Source organism: Podarcis erhardii, assembly GCF_964252035.2.
Source record: "Podarcis erhardii genome assembly, chromosome: 13".
NCBI classification, from domain to species: domain Eukaryota; kingdom Metazoa; phylum Chordata; class Lepidosauria; order Squamata; family Lacertidae; genus Podarcis; species Podarcis erhardii.
Window position 1 is genome coordinate 39,251,785 of NC_138502.1, and position 21,594 is coordinate 39,273,378.

General features: G+C 43.7%; 1 long non-coding RNA gene across 1 annotated transcript in view; it reads left to right on the top strand.

Moving 5' to 3' along the window:
- The window catches only part of LOC309328287, a 57,172-nt gene that overhangs the window by 30,143 nt on the left and 5,435 nt on the right, over positions 1 to 21,594 (top strand). The gene's annotated exons all lie outside the window — the stretch shown is intronic.

The following is a 21,594-nucleotide window of genomic DNA, read 5'->3' on the forward strand; positions in this document are numbered from 1 at the left end:
TTCCTTTATCCGTGCAATTATTCATACTGTACGTATTTATTTGCTCCAGAGTTTAAATTCTGAGACCAGAGGGATTTAAATTGTGCCAGGAAGATGCAGACCGATAGCCTTAGGCTTCAGTCCAAATTCCAATTTACCCCATTGCGAGGGTGCTAGACAGCATCTTAAAAAGCAGAGACATCACCTTGTCAACAAAGGTCCCTATAGTTAAAGCTATGGTTTTCCCAGTGGTGATGTATGGAAGTGAGAGCTGGACCATAAAGAAGGCTGATCGCCGAAGAATTGATGCTTTTTAATTATGGTGCTGGAGGAGACTCTTGAGAGTCCCATGGACTGCAAGAAGATCAAACCTATCCATTCTGAAGGAAATCAGCCCTGAGTGTTCACTGGAAGGACAGATCCTGAAGCTGAGGCTCCAATACTTCATGAGAAGAGAAGACTCCCTGGAAAAGACCCCGATGTTGGGAAAAATGGAGGGCACAAGGAGAAGGGGACGACAGAGGACGAGATGGTTGGATAGTGTTCTCGAAGCTACCAGCATGAGTTTGACCAAACTGCTGGAGACAGTGGGAGACATGAGTGCCTGGCGTGCTCTGGTCCATGGGGTCACGAAGAGTCGGACACAACTAAACGACTAAACAACAAATTCATACTGTATTTATTTGCTCCAGAGGTTAAATTCAGAGACCAGAGGGATTTAAATTATGCCAGGAAGATGCAGACCGATAGCCTTCGGCTTCAGTCCAAATTCCAATTTACCCCATTGCAGGGGTGCCGACTTGAATAAAATCTTCTTCTTCTTTGGTGATCACTCATAGCCGAGTAAGATTATTCTTCCATAAACACACGTCCTTCCACAGTGGGGACATTTCTGCAATGCAGGAATCTCAGCTAAAGCATCCGTGACAGATGGCCATCCAACCTCTGCTCAAAAACCTCCCAGAAACGAGAATCTACCAACTTCTGAGGGATTTCTTCCCACAGTCAAGCAGCTCTTACTGTCAGAAAGTTCTTCCTGAAGTTGAGTCGGAATCTTCTTTCCTGTAACTTGAAGCCACAGCTTCAGGTCCTGAGGGCCTCTGGAGCAGGAGAAAACAAGCTTCTTCCCTCCTCCTGGTGACGGCCCTTGAGATATTGCCAGGGCTGCATGATGTGGCTCTCATATCCATGTCCTGGGAAAGACAGCAAAACCTTTCTCTCTCCCCTTTCTCCACCCCATGCAGAATTGCAATCCCAACTTTAATGGAGTGGCAGACAAAAATGTTTGAATACATAGAACTGGCGAAATTGACTTATAAGATTCAGAATCAAAAAGATGCAAAGTTCGAAAAGGATTGGAGTAAATTTGTTGAATATATACGGAGTAATTGTAAGAATTTAAAAACTGTAGCAGGATTAATGTAAATCTGTGATGTGGGTGGAGTGTACGGTAAATAAGAAACTGCAAGAAAAGACTTGAGACATGAAAACTGTTGAAGGGATGGAAGGAAGTCTGGGTGCGCAGGGTAAATAAGAGGATGCGGGTGGCGCTGTAAGGGACACGGGTGGCACCTAGGACTTGCCAATCGAAAGGTCAGAGGTTCGAATCCCCGCGGCGGGGTGCGCTCCAGTTGCTCGGTCCCAGTGCCTGCCAACCTAGCAGTTCGGGTTGCACCCCCGGGTGCAAGTAGATAAATAGGGACCGCTTACTAGCGGGAAGGTAAACGGCGTTCCGTGTGCTGTGCTGGCTCGCCAGATGCAGCTTGTCACGGTGGCCACGTGACCCGGAAGAGTCTGCGGACAGCGCTGGCCCCCGGCCTATAGAGTGAGATGAGCGCACAACCCTAGAGTCTGGCAAGACTGGCCCTTACGGGCAGGGGTACCTTTACCTTTACCTTTACCTTTACTATAAATTTTTGAATGTAAGAGTATTTGTTTTATTTGTTGTTGTTACAAAAAAGCAATAAAAAGTATTGGCAGAATTGCAAGGGGTCAGTGCATCTGGCTGGGAAGAAGGAGGTCGGAGTTTGGAGCCCGGTCAGGGCTGGCTGTGGGCAGGATCCTGGCATTGCTGGGGGTTGAACTAGATGACCCTTGGGATCCCTTCCAAGTCTGCCATGCTATGATTCTATCCAGCAGCTAAAGGAAGGGGCAGGGGAGCAAGATGCGGAACAAGGGGAGGCACAACCACACACCCCAGCAGCACACTATGGCCAGACTCATGGTGGCCTCATCCCAGCACACTTTGACCCCCCGATTTTATTTGTATTAATTCAGCTGCCTGGCAACCTAGCTGCCTGGCCCCTGTGTGCCAGCTGATGTCACAAAGAGCTGTATTGCAAGCAAGCCTTATTTTACCCTGCAAGAGGGATGCCTGTCAGATGATGGTGAGAGACTTGGCAAGATCCTTGCCCATCACTGATCATGAATAGGAACTGTGAAGGTAGGAGGAGCACAAGGCCTAGAGGAGAGGAGTGGCATAGAATTATTATTATTATTATTATTATTATTATTAATAATAATAATAATTAGCCTGAAACTGTTCTTAACCTGAGGTACCACTTTGGCTAATGGGGCCTCCCGCTGCCGCACAATTTCTGTTCTCATCCTGAGGTAAACTTGTTAACCCAAGGTACTATTTCGGGGATAGCGGAGTCTGTAACCTGAAGCGTCTGTAACCTGAAGCATCTGTAACCCAAGGCACCACTGAATTATTATTCTCATCATCATTATGATTATTAGCATCACCCATCACTGGTGCATGTGGCTTGGCTCCCTGGCTTGACTTGTTGACAGCTGTAGATGGCTTGCCAGGTCCCTGCCTCTCAGCGATGCAGCTCTGTGGACTTAGCCCCTTTTCATGCTGCAGGGGCCCCCATGGATCCTTTGGTTTTAAGGGAAAGGTGTCTAGCGGGCTTCATCTTGCACGGGGCAGGAGCGTAGCGAGATTTATTTTGTGTTATTTGTTTGCACCATCACTGCGTGTGACCCTTGAGAAAGAGGTTCCTGCCCTGAGGGGCTTACAATCTTAAATTTGACGCACGGTGGGAACAGGGAAAGGTGGAGGTCCAAGGTGAATCCTGAGTCCTCCTGAGAGACAGAAGTCAGGGTCTGTGAGTTTAGATTTTGGGATCCCTGGACATTTCCCATCTGTAACCTCTTCCTCTGTTTTCGCAATAGGGTAATTAAGGTGATTCTATTAGAATTCCCAGGTGTATGTCAAGCAAGGAGGGAGGGGGAAGAGAGAGAGTGGAATTCTGGCGGAGACGGAAGGTTGCAGGAGGCTTAGAAAGGGAGAGTGAATGTTGGGGGGAGGCTGTTTAGAGTCGGTTGAGAGTGGTGGGTTCTAGAAGGGGGGCACTTGGTGGGGGACCTGAAGCTGGGCTGGGCAGCTCTTCAGGATCAGAAGTCTAGTAGTAGGATCAAGTGTGCCCATCAGTGACCATGAGAAGGAATTCTGAAGGTAGGAGGAGATCCGAGGCCCAGAGGAGATGAGTGGCATAGAATTATTATTATTATTATTATCACTGGTGCATGTGGCTTGGCTCCCTGGCTTGACTTGTCCACAGATGTTGAAAGCTTGGCAGATCCTCAGCTGTGGTCCCCAGATTATATTTTCTGTTGTGAATATCTGGTTGCTTACAAGGTTGAACCATATGGCCTTTCCATGCCTCTACAGTGGTACCTCTGGTTACGTACTTAATTCGTTCTGGAAGTCCATTCTTAACCTGAAAGTGTTCTTAACCTGAAGCACCCCTTTAGCTAATGGGGCCTCCTGCTGCAGCCGCACCATCAGAGCATGATTTCTGTTCTCATTCCTGATGGGTTTGGCCTAGAGTTGGTTAAATTGCTTAATTGGTGAGCTATGAAATGAAGGGGAGGGTCAGATGCCTTGTCAATCCCAGAATGCCTTGTCAACCAATCAGAGGCAGCATTGTCAATCCCAAGAGCAGGTATAAAACTGGACGACCAGGCCTGCGCAGGCCCACTTTGCACAATCTGGAAGAGAGTGAAAGATGGAAGGAGTGGCAAAGGAATTAACAAAAAAACAAACCAAAACCCGAGAATAGGTGTGTAGGCCTATAGCAGGAGTTGGAAGGATTTGGAAGTTTTTTGAAAAAATCACAATTTCAGCAAAAATCTGACTTTCGGAAATCGAGTCAGATATGGTGCCGAACCCTTGCAAATACTCCCCTGAAAGCTTTTGCGATGGAAACAGAGGACAAGAAATCAGCCCTCCGCAACTTAACTGGCGGAAAAGATTTTTCTGAAAAAATCCTTAAGCCCCGGGGTCACAATTTCAGCAAAAATCTGACTTTTGACAATTCACTCAAAAATGGTGCCAACCGGTTGCAAATGCTCCCCGGAAAGGTTTGGCGTCCGAAACAGAAGTCTTTTTAACACAGGAGAAGAAAACAGCCCTCAGCAACATAACCGGCGGAAACAGATTTTTTTGAAAAAATCCCTAAGCCCCGGAGTCACAATTTCAGCAAAAATCTGACTTTTGACAAGTCACTCAAAAATGGTGCCAACCGGTTGCAAATGCTCCCCTGAAAGGTTTGGCGTCCGAAACAGAAGTCTTTTTAACACAGGACAAGAAATCAGCCCTAGACAACTGAACCGGCGGAAAAAGTGTTTTTTGAACAAATCCCTAAGAACTGGGGTCACAATTTGTGTAAAAATCTGACTTTTGGCAATTCACTCAAAAATGGTGCCAAACGCTTTCAAATGCTCCCCTGAAAGGTTTGGCAGTCGAAACAGAAGGCTTTTTATCACAGGACAAGAAATCAGCCCTCAGCAACATAACCGGCGGAATATTTTTTTAAAAAAAAATCCCTAAGCCCCGGGGTCACAATTTGAGTAAAAATCTCACTTTTGGCAGTTCACTCAAAAATGGTGCCAACCAGTTTCAAATGCTCCCCTGAAAGCTTAGGCAGTCAAAACAGAAGTCTTCTTATCACATGAACCGGCGGAAAAAGATATTTTTGAACAAATCCCTAAGCCCCGGGGTCACAATTTCAGCAAAAATCTGACTTTTGGCAATTCACTCAAAAATGGTGCCAGCCGGTTGCAAATGCTCCGCTGAAAGCTTTGGTGATGGAAACAGAAGGTTTTTTTATCACAGGCGAAGAAATCAGCCCTAGACAACTTAACCAGGGGAAAAAGATCTTTTTGAAAAAATCCCTAAGCTCTGGAGGGTCATAATTTCAACTAAAATCTGACTTTTGGAAATTCACCCAAAGATGGTGCCAACTGGTTGCAAATGCTCTCGTGAAAGCTTTGGCGGTCGAAACAGAAGGCTTTTTATCACAGGACAAGAAATCAGGCCTCGACAAGCTAACCGGCAGAAAAAGATATTTTTGAACAAATCCCGAAGCCCCGGGGTCACAATTTCAGCAAAAATCTGACTTTTGGCAATTCACTCAAAAATGGTGCCAACTGGTTGCAAATGCTCCGCTGAAAGCTTTGGTGACGGAAACAGAAGGCTTTTTATCACAGGCCAAGAAATCAGCCCTCGACAACTTCACCGGCGGAAAAAGATTGGTTTGAAAATCCCGAAGCCCCGGGGTCACAATTTCAGCTAAAATCTGACTTTTGGCAATTCTCTCAAAAATAGTGCCAAAAGCTTGCGAGTGCTCCCCTGAAAGGTTTGGCAGTCGAAACAGAAGCCTTTATATCACACGACAAGATATCAGCCCTCAGCAACATAACCGGCGGAAACAGATTTTTTCGAAAAAATCCCTACGCCCCGGGGTCACAATTTCAGCAAAAATCTGACTTTTGGCAATTCACTCAAAAATGGTGCCAAATGCTTGCAAATACTCCCCTGAAAGGTTTGGCAGCCAAAACAGAAGCCTTTTTATCGTAGGACAAGAAATTAGCCCTCAGCAACTTAACTGGCGGAAACAATTTTTTTTTGAACAAATCCCTAAGGCCCGGGGTCACAATTTCAGCAAAAATCTGACTTTCGGGAATTCAGTAAAAAATGGTGCAAATGCTCCCCTGAAATGTTTGGAAGCCGAAAGAGAAGGCTTTTTATCACACGACAAGAAATCAGCCCTCAGCAACATAACCAGTGGAATATTTTTTTTTTTAAAAAAAATCCCTAAGCCCCGGGGTCATAATTTCAGCAAAAATCTGAGTTTCGGCAATTCACTCTAAAATGGTGCCAAACAGTTGCAAATGCTCCCCTGAAAGCTTTGGCAGTCAAAACAGAAGTCTTTTTATCATAGGACAAGAAATCAGCCCTAGACAACTGAACCGGCGGAAAAAGATTTTTTTGAACAAATCCCTAAGGCCCGGGGTCACAATTTCAGCAAAAATCTGACTTTCGGGAATTCAGTAAAAAATGGTGCAAATGCTCCCCTGAAATGTTTGGAAGCCGAAAGAGAAGGCTTTTTATCACACGACAAGAAATCAGCCCTCAGCAACATAACCAGTGGAATATTTATTTTAAAAAAAAATCCCTAAGCCCCGGGGTCACAATTTCAGCAAAAATCAGAGTTTCGGCAATTCACTCTAAAATGGTGCCAAACGGTTGCAAATGTTCCCTGAAAGCTTTGGCAGTCAAAACAGAAGTCTTTTTATCATAGGACAAGAAATCAGCCCTAGACAACTGAACCGGCGGAAAAAGGCCCAGGGTCACAATTTCAGCAAACATCTGACTTTCGGGAATTCAGTATAAAATGGTGCCGAACGCTTGCAAATGCTCCCCTGAAAGGTTTGGCAGCCGAAACAGAAGGCTTTTTATCACAGGACAAGAAATCAGCCCTAGACAACTGAACCGGCGGAAAAAGATTTTTTTGAACAAATCCCTAAGAACTGGGGTCACAATTTGTGTAAAAATCTGACTTTTGGCAATTCACACAAAAATGGTGCCAAACACTTTCAAATGCTCCCCTGAAAGGTTTGGCAGTCGAAACAGAAGGCTTTTTATCACAGGACAAGAAATCAGCCCTAGACAACATAACCGGCGGAATTTTTTTTTTTGAAAAAATCCCTAAGCCCCGGGGTCACAATTTGAGTAAAAATCTCACTTTTGAGCAATTCACTAAAAAATGGTGCCAACCAGTTTCAAATGCTCCCCTGAAAGCTTAGGCAGTCAAAACAGAAGTCTTTTTATCGCATGAACCGGCGGAAAAAGTTATTTTTGAACAAATCCCTAAGCCCCGGGGTCACAATTTCAGCAAAAATCTGACTTTTGGCAATTCACTCAAAAATGGTGCCAGCCGGTTGCAAATGCTCCGCTGAAAGCTTTGGTGATGGAAACAGAAGGTTTTTTATCATAGGCGAAGAAATCAGCCCTAGACAACTTAACCAGGGGAAAAAGATCTTTTTGAAAAAATCCCTAAGCTCCGGGGTCATAATTTCAACTAAAATCTGACTTTTGGAAATTCACCCAAAAATGGTGCCAAGTGGTTGCAAATGCTCTCGTGAAAGCTTTGGCGGTCGAAACAGAAGGCTTTTTATCACAGGACCAGAAATCAGGCCTCGACAAGCTAACCGGCGGAAAAAGATATTTTTGAACAAATCCCGAAGCCCCGGGGTCACAATTTCAGCTAAAATCTGACTTTTGGCAATTCACTCAAAAATGGTGCCAACTGGTTGCAAATGCTCCGCTGAAAGCTTTGGTGACGGAAACAGAAGGCTTTTTATCACAGGCCAAGAAATCAGCCCTCGACAACTTCACCGGCGGAAAAAGATTGGTTTGAAAATCCCTAAGCCCAGGGGTCACAATTTCAGCTAAAATCTGACTTTTGGCAATTCTCTCAAAAATAGTGCCAAAAGCTTGCAAGTGCTCCCCTGAAAGGTTTGGCAGCCAAAACAGAAGCCTTTTTATCATAGGACAAGAAATCAGCCCTCAGCAACTTAACTGGCGGAAACAATTTTTTTTAAAAAAATCCCTAAGCCCCGGGGTCACAATTTCAGCAAAAATCTGACTTTCGGGAATTCAGTAAAAAATGGTGCAAATGCTCCCCTGAAATGTTTGGAAACCGAAAGACAAATCTGACTTTTGGGAATTCAGTATAAAATGGTGCCGAACGGTTGCAAATGCTCCCCTGAAAGGTTTGGCAGCCGAAACAGAAGGCTTTTTATCACAGGACAAGAAATCAGCCCTAGACAACTGAACCGGCGGAAAAAGATTTTTTTGAACAAATCCCTAAGAACTGGGGTCACAATTTGTGTAAAAATCTGACTTTTGGCAATTCACACAAAAATGGTGCCAAACGCTTTCAAATGCTCCCCTGAAAGGTTTGGCAGCAGAAACAGAAGGCTTTTTATCACAGGACAAGAAATCAGCCCTCAGCAACATAACCGGCGGAAAAAGATTGGTTTGAAAATCCCTAAGCCCAGGGGTCACAATTTCAGCTAAAATCTGACTTTTGGCAATTCTCTCAAAAATAGTGCCAAAAGCTTGCAAGTGCTCCCCTGAAAGGTTTGGCAGTCGAAACAGAAGCCTTTATATCACACGACAAGATATCAGCCCTCAGCAACATAACCGGCGGAAACAGATTTTTTCGAAAAAATCCCTACGCCCCGGAGTCACAATTTCAGCAAAAAATCTGACTTTTGGCAATTCACTTAAAAATGGTGCCAAACGCTTGCAAATACTCCCCTGAAAGGTTTGGCAGCCAAAACAGAAGCCTTTTTATCATAGGACAAGAAATCAGCCCTCAGCAACTTAACTGGCGGAAACATTTTTTTTTGAAAAAATCCCTAAGCCCCGGGGTCACAATTTCTGCAAAAATCTGACTTTCGGGAATTCAGTCAAAAATGGTGCAAATGCTCCCCTGAAATGTTTGGAAGCCGAAAGAGAAGGCTTTTTATCACACGACAAGAAATCAGCCCTCAGCAACATAACCAGTGGAATATTTTTTTTTTAAAAAAAATCCCTAAGCCCCGGGGTCACAATTTCAGCAAAAATCTGAGTTTCGGCAATTCACTCTAAAATGGTGCCAAACGGTTGCAAATGCTCCCCTGAAAGCTTTGGCAGTCAAAACAGAAGTCTTTTTATCATAGGACAAGAAATCAGCCCTAGACAACTGAACCGGCGGAAAAAGATTTTTTTGAACAAATCCCTAAGAACTGGGGTCACAATTTGTGTAAAAATCTGACTTTTGGCAATTCACACAAAAATGGTGCCAAACGCTTTGAAATGCTCCCCTGAAAGGTTTGGCAGCCGAAACAGAAGGCTTTTTATCACAGGACAAGAAATCAGCCCTCAGCAACATAACCGGCGGAATATTTTTTTTTTTTTAAATCCCTAAGCCCCGGGGTCACAATTTAAGTAAAAATCTGACTTTTGGCAATTCACACAAAAATGGTGCCAACCAGTTTCAAATGCTCCCCTGAAAGCTTAGGCAGTCAAAACAGAAGTCTTTTTATTACATGAACCGGCGGAAAAAGATATTTTTGAACAAATCCCTAAGCCCCGGGGTCACAATTTCAGCAAAAATCTGACTTTTGGCAATTCACTCAAAAATGGTGCCAGCCGGTTGCAAATGCTCCGCTGAAAGCTTTGGTGATGGAAACAGAAGGTTTTTTATCACAGGCGAAGAAATCAGCCCTAGACAACTTAACCAGGGGGAAAAGATTTTTTTGAAAAAATCCCTAAGCCCCGGGGTCATAATTTCAGCTAAAACCTGACTTTTGGAAATTCACTCAAAAATGGTGCCAGCCGGTTGCAAATGCTCCGCTGAAAGCTTTGGTGATGGAAACAGAAGGTTTTTTATCACAGGCGAAGAAATCAGCCCTATACAACTAGCCAAAAAATCAGCCCTAGACAACTAGCCAAAACAGAAGCCTTTTTATCACAGGACAAGAAATCAGGCCTCGACAAGCTAACCGGCAGAAAAACTGTTTTTTGAAAAAATCCCTAAGCACCGGGGTCATAAATTCAGCAAAAATCTGACTTTCGGGAATTCAGTCAAATATTGTGCCGAACGGTTGCAAATGCTCCCCTGAAAAGTTTGGCAGTTGAAACAGAAGGCTTTTTATCACAGGACAAGAAATCAGCCTTCAGCAACATAACCGGCGGAAACAGATTTTTTTGAAAAAATACCTAAGCCCCGGAGTCACAATTTCAGCAAAAATCTGACTTTTGGCAGTTCACTCAAAAATGGTGCCAACCGGTTGCAAATGCTCCCCTGAATGGTTTGGCTGTCGAAACAGAAGGCTTTTTATCACAGGACAAGAAATCAGCCCTAGACAACTTCACCGGCGGAAAAAGATTTTTTTGAAAAAATGGTGCCAAACGCTTGCAAATCCTCCCCTGAAAGCTTTGGTGATCGAAATAGAAGTCTTTTTATCACAGCTCAAGAAATCAGCCCTTGACAACTTCACCGGTGGAAAAAGATTGTTTTGAAAAAATCCCTAAGGCCAGGGGTCACAATTTCAGCTAAAATCTGACTTTTGGCAATTCAGTCAAAAATAGTGCCAAACGCTTGCAAGTGCTCCCCTGAACGGTTTGGCAGTCGAAACAGAAGCCTTTATATCACACGACAAGAAATCACCCCTCAGCAACATAACTGGAGTAGTATTTTTTTTTTTGAAAAATTCCCTAAGCCCCGGGGTCACAATTTCAGCAAAAATCTCACTTTTGGCAATTCACTCAAAAATGGTGCCAACCGGTTGCAAATGCTCCCCTGAAAGGTTTGGCAGTCGAAATAGAAGTCTTTTTATCACAGGACTAGAAATCAGCCCCCAGCAACTTAACTGGCAGAAACAGATTTTTTTAAAAAAATCCCTAAGCCCCAGGGTCACAATTTGAGCAAAATTCTGACTTTTGGCAATTCACTCAAAAATGGTGCCGAACGCTTGCAAATGCTCCCCTGAAAGGTTTGGCAGTCGAAACAGAAGCCTTTTTATCACATGACAAGAAATCAGCCCTCGACAACTTAACCGGCAGAATTTTTTTTTAAAAAAAAAATCCCTGAGCCCCCCGGGGTCACAATTTCAGCAAAAATCTGACAATTGGTAATTCGCTCAAAAATGGTGCCAACCGGTTGCAAATGTTCCCCTGAAAGCTTTCATGATGGAAACAGAAGGCTTCTTATCGCACGACAAGAAATCAGCCCTCAGCAACATAACTAGCGGAAACAGAATTTTGAAAAAATCCCTAAGCCCCGGGGTCACAATTCCAGCAAAAATCTGACTTTTGGCGATTCACTCAAAAATGGTGCCAGCCGGTTGCAAATGTTCCCCTGAAAGCTTTGATGATGGAAACAGAAGGCTTCTTATCACAGGACAAGAAATCAACCCTTGACAACTTAACCGGCGGAAAAAGATTTTTTTGAAAAAATCCCTAAGCCCCAGGGTGACAATTTCAGCAAAAATCTGACTTTCGGGAATTCAGTAAAAATGGTGCTAAACGCTTGCAAATGCTCCCCTGAAAGGTTTGGCAGCCGAAACAGAAGTCTTTTTATCACAGGAAAAGAAATCAGCCCTCAACAACTTCACCGGCGGAAAAAGATTTTTTTGAAAAAATCCCTAAGCCCCGGGGTCACAATTTCAGCTAAAATCTGACTTTTGGTAATTCGCTCAAAAATGGTGCCAAGCGGTTGCAAATGCTCCCCTGAAATTCTTGGCGGTCGAAACAGAAGGCTTTTTATCACAGGACAAGAAATCAGCCCTCGACAACTTTACCGGCGGATACAGATTTTTTTGAAAAAATTCCCAAGCCCCGGGGTCACAATTTCAGCAAAAATCTGACTTTTGACAATTCACTCAAAAATGGTGCCAACCGGTTGCAAATGCTCCCCTGAAAGCTTTGGCAGTCGAAACAGAACACTTTTTATAAAAGGAAACGAAATCAGCCCTCAGGAACTTAACTGGCGAAAAAAAAAAAAAAATCCCTAAGCCCCGGGTTCACAATTTTCACAAACATTTGACTTTTGGCTATTCACTCAAAAATGGTGCCAAACGCTTGCAAATGCTCCCCTGAAAGGTTTGGCGGTCAAAACAGAAGGCTTTTTATCACAGGACAAGAATTCTGCCCTAGACAAGTTAACCGGCAGAAAAAGTTTTTTTTTACAAAATCCCTAAGGCCCGGGGTCACAATTTCCGCAATAATCTGACTTTTAGGAATTCTGTCAAAAATGGTGCCAAACGCTTGCAACTGCTCCCCTGAAAGGTTTGTCAGTCGAAACAGAAGCTTTTTATCACAGGACAAGAAATCAGCCCTCAGGAACTTAACTGGCGGAAAAAGATTTTTTTGAAAAAATTCCTAAGCCCCGGGGTCACAATTTCAGCAAAAATCTGACTTTTGGCAATTCACCAAAAAATGGTGCCAAACGCTTGCAAATGCTCCCGTGAATGGTTTGGCAGCTGAAACAGAAGGCTTTTTATCACAGGCCAAGAAATCAGCCGTCGACAACTTTCCCGGTGGAAAATTTTTTTTAAAAAAATCCCTAAGCCCCGGGGTCACAATTTCAGCTAAAATCTGACTTTTAGTAATTCGCTCAAAAATGGTGCCAACCGGTTGCAAATGCTCCCCTGAAAGGTTTGGCGGCCGAAATAGAAGTCTTTTTATCACAGGACAAGAAATCAGCCGTCGACAACTTTCCCGGTGGAAAAAGATTTTTTTAAAAAAATCCCTAAGCCCCGGGGTCACAATTTCAGCAAAAATCTGACTTTTGGGAATTCAGTATAAAATGGTGCCGAACGGTCGCAAATGCTCCCCTGAAATGTTTGGAAGCTGAAAGAAATCAGCCTTCAGCAACATAACTGGCACGACAAGAAATCAGCCTTCAGCAACATAACTGGCAGAATTTGTTATTTTTTTATATATCCCTAAGCCCTGGGGTCACAATTTCATCAAAAATCAGACCTTTGAAATTTCACTCAAAAATGGTTCCAACTGGTTGCAAATGCTCCCCTGAAATCTTTGGCGATAGAAACAGAAGGCTTTTTATAAAAGGAAAAGAAATCAGCCCTAAGTAACTTAACCGGTCGAAAAATATTTTTTTGAAAAAATCCCTAAGTCCTAGGGTCACAATTTCAGCAAAAATCTGACTTTTGACAATTCACTCAAAAATGGTACCAAATGCTTGCAAATGCTCCCCTGAAAGGTTTTGCAGTCGAAACAGAAGGCTTTTCATCACAGGACAAGAAACCAGCCCTCAGCAACTTAACTCGAGGAAAATATTTTTTTGAAAAAATCTGTTCTCATCCTGATGTAAAGTTCTTAACCCAAGGTACTATTTCTGGGTTAGCGGAGTCTGTTACCTGAAGCGTCTGTAACCTGAAGCGTTTGTAACCTGAGGTACAACTGTATTTGGATTTCATCCAGAATGTTTAGGATATATAGCTATATATCTATAGCTATATCTATAGATGATATAGATATAGATACACACACACACACACAGACACACACGATTACAAAGCTGAAAGCTCTAGCTGAAATCAGGCTCGTGTCACAGCACCGCAGCCAAAAAAAGTTGCTGTGTGCCAGCCTGTCAAAAGGTGCAGACATCGGGCGTCATCATGGTTGCAAGTGGCGGATTGCCAGGTGCCAACCTGGCGAATTTCAAATGCTGGTTTCATCACCCTTGCGCTGTCCCTGTGAGAACCGGCAGCAAACGAATCTCTTTACCTTTCTCCCCCCAGAGCCCTCGGTTTTCCTCAGCACCTCTGCTTTTCTTCCAAGATTGGCGGCGGCGGCAATGGGGATGAAGGAAGAAGAACCCGATTAACCAGAAGCAGTTTGACGCTGCTGTCCGGGTCATTCAAGGCTTGCCCAAAAATGGTGAGAGCCCATTTGAAGATGCTTCTGCTGCCACCGCACCACCGGAGCATGATTTCTCTTCTCATCCTGAAGCAAAGTTCTTAACCCGAGGTACTATTTCTGGGTTAGCGGAGTCTGTAAACTGAAGCGTCTATAACTTGAAGCATCTGTAACCCGAGGTACCACTGTATTCTCTTTACTCTAAGGCTGCATAGGTCCTTGTGAAATACCTTTAAGGAGTCATAGGAACACTCTCCCCACCTGTGGCTTCCAGCAAGCGCTTTTCAGAAGCATTGCTCCCTCCAACTGTGGAGGCTGAGCATAGCCATGAAGGCTCCTTGCATTGGATAGACCATGCAATAGTCTCACCCTCTTTGAAAGCCACCTCACCCAAGATGCTCTTGTGGGGCATCTGATTCTCCTTGGCTTTTTTATTCCCGCAAGGCGGCGGCTCTTGTGAGATCGGCAATGTGATCTTGTTCTCTCACCTTACGAAGTTCCACCTGGTTCGCAGTTGCATGTTTCCATCATTCCTTGACGATTACAGGAGGCCTGCAACTTTGGCGCATCTAACATGCGTGCATTTGACTTTATGTTCTTGGCCAAAGAATCACATGGGGGGTTTGGTGTGGCTGAGACAGCTGAATGTGTGTCTTAGTTGACGTTCTGTCCATAGTTTTGGTCAGTCACAGCCCATTCCCATTTGATAATAATATCTGCCACTCTGGGCAGCTTCTAACACAGGGGTCTGCAACCTTTAAGACAAAAAGAGCCACTTGGACCCGTTTCCGAAGAAAAAAAACCTGGAAGCCGCAAAACTCGTCATTATAAAAGTAAATTTTTTGTCACTTTTTAAAATTATTTCTTTGTTTGACCCCTCAGATTTACTCCTCATCATAGAAATAAACGTTAAATTAACAAGTTACCTTTTTTTTGTGTGTGTGTTCTTCACTCCCCTTCAAAACAGTGACCGGCGTACATGCCCCCTTTCAATGCAGTGACCAGCGTACATGCCCCTTACAATGTAGCGGGCGGGCGGGCAGGAAGGTGACGTCGGGGCGGTGCGTGACTAACGCATGCACTGCCCCCATGCAACATCACAGCCATTACAGCGCCCGCCACAGTGGGGAGTGTCAGGGCACACAATGCGCCTCCTCCCCTCGCTAGTATCCGCCCCAGAGCTGCGGCAAAGGTGTAAAAGAGCCACATGCAGCTCGGGAGCCATGGGTTGCAGACCCCTGTTCTAACAGAACACTAAAATACAATAACCTATTAAACATTAAAAGCTTCCCTAAACAGGGCTGCCTTCAGATGTCTTCTAAAAGTCAGATAGTTGTTTTTCTCTTTGACATCTGATGGGAGGGCGTTCCACAGGGCGGGTGCCACTACCGAGAAGGCCCTCTGCCTGGTTTCCCTGTAACTTGGCTTCTCACAGTGAGGGAAACGCCAGAAGGCCCTCAGCACTGGTCCTCAGTGTCTGGGCTGAACGATGGGGGTGGAGACGCTCCTTCAGGTCTAGTGGCTGTTTAGGGCTTTAAAGGTCAGCACCAACACTTTGAATTGTGTTCGGAAACATCCTGGGAGCCAGTGTAGGTCTTTCAAGACCAGTGTTATATGGTCTCAGCGGCCACTCCCAGTCACCAGTGTAGCTGCCGCATTCTGGATTAGTTGTAGTTTCCGGGTCACCTTCAAAGGTAGCCCCACGTAGAGCGCATTGCAGTGGTCCAAGAGGGAGATAACTAGAGCATGCACCACTCTGGTGAGATAGTCTGCGGGCAGGTAGGGTCTCAGCCAGTGTACCAGATGGAGCTGATAAACAGCTCCCCTGGACACAAAATATGATGTCCTTTTTTCTCCACAGGGCCACTGAGGCTCCAGCTCCTGGGATGAAGGACCAGAGGACATCCCTGTGGGTCCCGACTGCCATCCCTTGCCCCTCTTCCCCACTGCCCCTTCTCCGTGTGGGCATGGCTCCTTCCCGGCCATCTTTGGCACAGAAGCAGCAGTCAAAATTTCTTCTCATTAAGACAGCATCTCAGCTTATTTCAGAGAGAGAGGAGATATTGGCTGCTGCTTCTGAGCTAGGCCAGCCGGGACTGTTATGTACTGAAGTTCTCACCCTGGGCCAGCAGGGGGATACTGTAGATAGTTTTCACTCAGGTCCACATATGCAAATAAGGAATTGAAAGTGACATTCAGTGATTGGATAGTTACAGAAAGATTGTTACTGTTGCCTTGTAGTGGAGCTCTATATAAGCAGGTTGGCTGAACCCTTCAGTTCAGTTTGTTCTGGCCTGTGAAAAGACAAGAGCTGTTTGAAGAATCGCTGTGTCGTCTTAGATGTTTACCCATAATTTGACAGGGACGGAGCCAAGACACCTGTATGGCGGCCAAGTGGAGAAAGGTTCTCAGGTCAGGTAGGAGGAAATGCTAGTAGCCTTTGACCGGACTCTCTTCTGTTAAGTCGCCTAACCCTCTTTTAAAGCCATGCAGTCAGAGATGCTATTCTGCTGCATCTCATGGTCATCTGATTGTTCCTGGAAAAAGACAGTTCTTGTGAGCTCAGAAGTCTGCTCACCTTTTCCCAGTGGGTGGCATTGCAGCTGGGCAGCTGGGTCTCAACCGTATGCCATCTTAGGGGGCGGAGGGTTGCTGCCTCCTCCCTGCATCATGCTGGCCGCATTGTTGTTGCTGGGGTTCTACCCTTAATAATAATAATAATAATAATAATAATAATAATAATAATAATAATAATAATTTATTAGAAAGGGGTTAAGTTTACTGCATGTACTGTGTTAAAAGAAAACATTATGAAAATGATGTAGAGATGGTACTTAGCCCTGTTAAAATTAGCAAAGCTTTATCACACGAATGATAATTTATGTTGGAAATGCAAAGAAAAAGAAGGCACCTTTTATCCTATGTGGTGGATGTGTCCCAAGGTGAAAGACTTCTGGGAAAAGATTTATAATGAGTTGGAAAAAATGTTGAAAAATATATTTGTTAAGAAACCAGAAGCCTTTTTACTTGAAATAATAGGATTGGAATTGCCCAAAAAAGATGCTAGATTATTTTTTGTATGCCACTACAGAGGCAAGACTGCTATTAGCTAAAAAGTGGAAATTGCAAGAAATACTAACTGTAGAAGAAAGGCAGATGAAGATGTTGGACTTTTTGGAGCTGGCCGACCTGACTGGAAGAATCCACGATCAGAAAGAAGAGGAATACCAAGAAGATTGGAAGAAATTTAAAGATTATCTAGCTAAATATTGTAATATAAGATAATTAGAAGTCACTTGAAAGAAGAAGAGTTTGGAAGAGTTTGGATTTGATATCCCGCCTTTCACTCCCTTTAAGGAGTCTCAAAGCGGCTAACATTCTCCTTTCCCTTCCTCCCCCACAACAAACACTCTGTGAGGTGAGTGGGGCTGAGAGTCTTCAGAGAAGTGTGACTAGCCCAAGGTCACCCAGCAGCTGCATGTGGAGGAGCGGAGACACAAACCCAGTTCCCCAGATTACGAGACTACCGCTCTTAACCACTACAACACACTGGCTCTCAAATAGTACCAAATAGGCTTAGAATTAGAATAAGAATGAGTTGTAAAGCATTATGGACATAGACTATTAAGAAAAGAGAATATGATAGTGAATTGAAGGAGTTAATTTTATTAGAAAGATGATTTTGGAGAACTGTTACAAGGTGATACAATGAAATTCAGTTGGGGGGATTTGAGGAAGTCAGATAACAATGAAAGCTAGATTGGGTTTTAGAAGTAATAAGAGTTTATATTTTTGTCTTTTTGTCTTTTTTTTAGTATTGTTGTGTTTTCTTTTGTGTGTTTTATTTGTTATATTTGTTATAAATGTGGGGGAAGCTGCCCTTGTAAAAAGAACAGGAAAGAGGAAGGATAGATTTGCATGGGGAGGGGGAACACCCTACAAGCTGAGCATAAACAGAGAATAGGAGAAGAACCTTTTGCCATGAGAGCAGAAAGGAGATGCTCTTGTCTTGAAGTGGGCCAAGCTTTCTTGGGGAGTAATGTCAGGGCAGGGGCACTGGGCATCCATTCCCCACGTCTTCCAGGAGAATACCAACTCCTCCTTCCTTCACAGGGCCACATTCAAGAGAATGGTCTTCATCGCCAGTTCCCAAGCTCATGAACAAGAGCCCAACTCTGTCATCTGTGGCGTTCCAGTCGGGCCTTTCTGGATTGTAAAGTCCTTCCACGTTGATGAAGGAATCCATTCTACTCAGCGCCTTGCATGTCTTCTGGGATGTTCCGCTTGCTGTCTGAATGTGCCAGTCCCTGACAAGAGGAGAACAGCGTCACTGGCACAATAAGTGATGTGGAGGCCAATTCTGGATCCACACTTTCCACAGTGGGGACATAGGTTTCTGGGAGGGAGTTGATCACGGTGAGGGTTTGCCAAACGTGCCTTCCTCTTAGCACATTTCTCCCTTTTGTCCTGAGTATGAGCATCTTCAAAGCCCATGACACCTATGGCAAAGGCTGTTCCCAAATTGGAGCGCTTGCAGGCCAGTGTTTCCCAGTTGTAGCTTGTTTATACTACATTTTTTAAAGATTTGCCTTGAGAGAGTCTTTAAACCTCTTTTGTTGACCACCAGCATTACGCTTTCCATTTTTAAGTTCGGAATAGAGTAGTTCCTTTGGAAGACGAGCATCAGGCATCCGAACAACATGACCAGTCCAACGAAGTTGATGTTGAAGAATCATTGCTTCAACACTGCTGATCTTTGCTTTCTCCAGCAACTCTGGCAATCGTTTGCCTGTCTTCCCAACTGATGTGTAAAATTTTTCGGACATACCGCTGATGGAATCTTTCGAGGAGTTAGAGATGGCGTTTATAAGTGGTCCATGCTTCACAAGCATACAGTAAGTAAGGTTGGTAGTACAATAGCTTTGTAAACAATCATTCTGGTTTCCCTGCGAATGTCCTGGTCCTTAAACACTCTGCACTTCAATCATGAGAAAGCTGCACTCGCAGAGCTCAGTCGATGATGGATTTCGGCATCAATGTCGGCTCTTGTGGAACGATAACTGCCAAGGTAGGAGAAGTGATTGACATTTTCCAACAGTGCACCACTGAGTTGGATAAAATATTGAATTAAATATTGGGGGTAGCAGGCAGTCCCCACCCCAACAAATTGATCACAAGACACGATGCATGCACACCATCTGAATGGCAGTGCCCGTCAACTTTGAGGGCCCCAACCCCCTCAAATATTTTATGGGGGGGGCAACCAACTCCCTTTAAAAAACAGCCACCCCACCTCCCCTGCCAGCAATACTTACAAATGACGCAGAGCAAATTCACTAATGCTTATTCCCAAAACAATAAGAGTCCTTCAGAATTTCAAGGCATCCTTCTACTTATTTAAGTCCACATTGCTCCCTTAGAAAACTCAGATCTACGCTGCTGACATTCTTTTTAAATAGCCAACCGACCTGTTAAGTTGTGGGTGAACATATCAGACAACACAGCGATTCTTCAAACAGCTCTTGTTTATTCACAGGCCAGAACAGAACTGAACTGAAGGGTTCAGCCAGCCTGCTTATATAGAGCTCCACTACAACACAACAGTAACAACTTTCTGTAACTATCCAATCACTGAACGTCACTTTCAATTCCTTATTTGCATATGTGGACCTGAGTGAAAACTATCTACAGTATCCCCCTGCTGGCCCAGGGTGAGAACTTCAGTACATAACACGACCAACTCTTTCTTACAGAGGTTTCATTATCTTCCTTGTACCCCATCACTAAATTATCTCCCCAGTTTTGGAAAAGAGCAGCACATCTTATGTCAGTGTGATGCTTGTAAAAAAAATATGCCTTTGTTTCATCACAGAGGGACTTCTCGCACAATTCCCCAATGTTTGCTCTCATCCATGTCAGGCACGGAGACATTTAAAAATGATGAAGATGATGATTGATCCACTGCTGTCAATGCACATGGTGCTGACATGTAAAGAAAATAAAAGTCCTTTCAGTCTAAATTTGGACAGGGTGGGTGGGTGAGACAACAGAAAGGGAGAAACTAGGTAAAGAGCAGATGTGGGGGAAATCCACTTAGATGCACATTCATACTCCATAGAAGTGATTACATTAAATTGCAGTTTAATCTGAGATTAAAACCACAGAATTTTTTTTTCATGACTGATGGACTTCCATATTATAATGGAATAATTCCCTTGAAATGAAAGATGAGATAACCCATAATGTAGAGAGAAATAGTCAGATCAGGGTATTGGGTCAAGGATTTATTTTGAACAAATGCATTTTATTTTTTTATTTTTTTATATAATATTTTATTTGGATTTTTCAAACTTAAATGCAAAAATAAAAAATAGTATAACATATATCATAACATCTTTTCATAACATCTTTGGACTTCCTCGCGCCTCCCGCTCCCATTTGCATCATTGCCAATTCTTGCCAGCAATTTATCATCTTGTTTACACTCTTATGTCATATTCATTTAAATATAATCTATAAATTCTCCAAAAGGTTTATAATTTTTCCTCAAATTTACTTATCATCTTAATTCTCACTAATTTAGTGGTGCACAATTATTTATGATCTAGCATCCTTTCTTAGCATTCAACCAAATTACAGTATTTTTTAAAGTAAATCTTGAATTTCTTCCAGTCTTCTTCAACTCTCTCCTCTCCCAGGTCTCGGATTCTGCCAGTCATCTCAGCTAGTTCCATATAGTCCATCAGTTGCATCTGCCACTCTTCCAGTGTGGGTAGTTCTTGAGTCTTCCAATTTTTAGCGATGAGTATCCTTGCTGCCGTTGTTGCATACATGAAAAATGTTCGGTCCTTCTTTAGCACCTTCTGGCCGACAATGCCCAGAAGGAAGGCCTCTGGTTTCTTGGTGAAGGTATACTTAAATACCTTTTTCAGCTCATTATATATCATTTCCCAGAAGGCCTTCACCCTAGGGCAAGTCCACCAGAGGTGAAAGAATGTTCCCTCATTTTCTTTACATTTCCAACATTTATTATCAGACAAATGGTATATCTTAGCAAGTTTAACTGGGGTCATGTACCATCTATATATCATTTTCATTACATTTTCCTTCAAAGCATTACATGCAGTGTGAACAAATGCATTTTAACACTGATTCTCTTTATAAAAACGGACTCACACATGAACCTCTATACACAGAAGTAAGTTTACACATTGGTTGAACAGTGTTCTTGAAGCTACCAGCATGAGTTTGACCAAACTGCGGGAAGCAGTGGAAGACAGAAGTTCCTGGTGTGCTCTGGTCCATGGGGTCACAAAGAGTCGGACACAACTAAATGACTAAACAACAACAAGTTTACACATATAATTAGATTGACTGGAACTTGGGGTTTGCTTAACACCGGAGGCAGGCTTTCAGGTTATACTAAAACTTTTCCTCAATATTAGGTTATTAGGCCCGACGTCAAAGTTGCTGGAGAATCTGGCTGATGTTTATCTAGTTGCCAAGGTTTATGGGACAACCGCTTTGGTCGGCATGGCGACAGCCTTGGTTGAATGCAAGCACTTCATTCTGATGTCAAGTATGATGTCACAATCAGGATAAACTCCAAGTCTTGGCTAAAGGCGAGACAAGTTAATAATCAGATCAAGGCTGGTTGAGACGGATCTTTATGCCAAGTGATGAAAAGGTTTGTTTGGGGACTATCTGGTGTTTGAGATGACACTTCCACCATCAGTTTTGCAGTAAGGTAAAGGGACCCCTGACCGTTAGGTCCAGTCGCGGACAACTCTGGGGTTGCGGCGCTCATCTTGCTTTATTGGCCAAGGGAGCCGGCGTACAGCTTCCGGGTCATGTGGTCAGCATGACTAAACTACTTCTGGCGAACC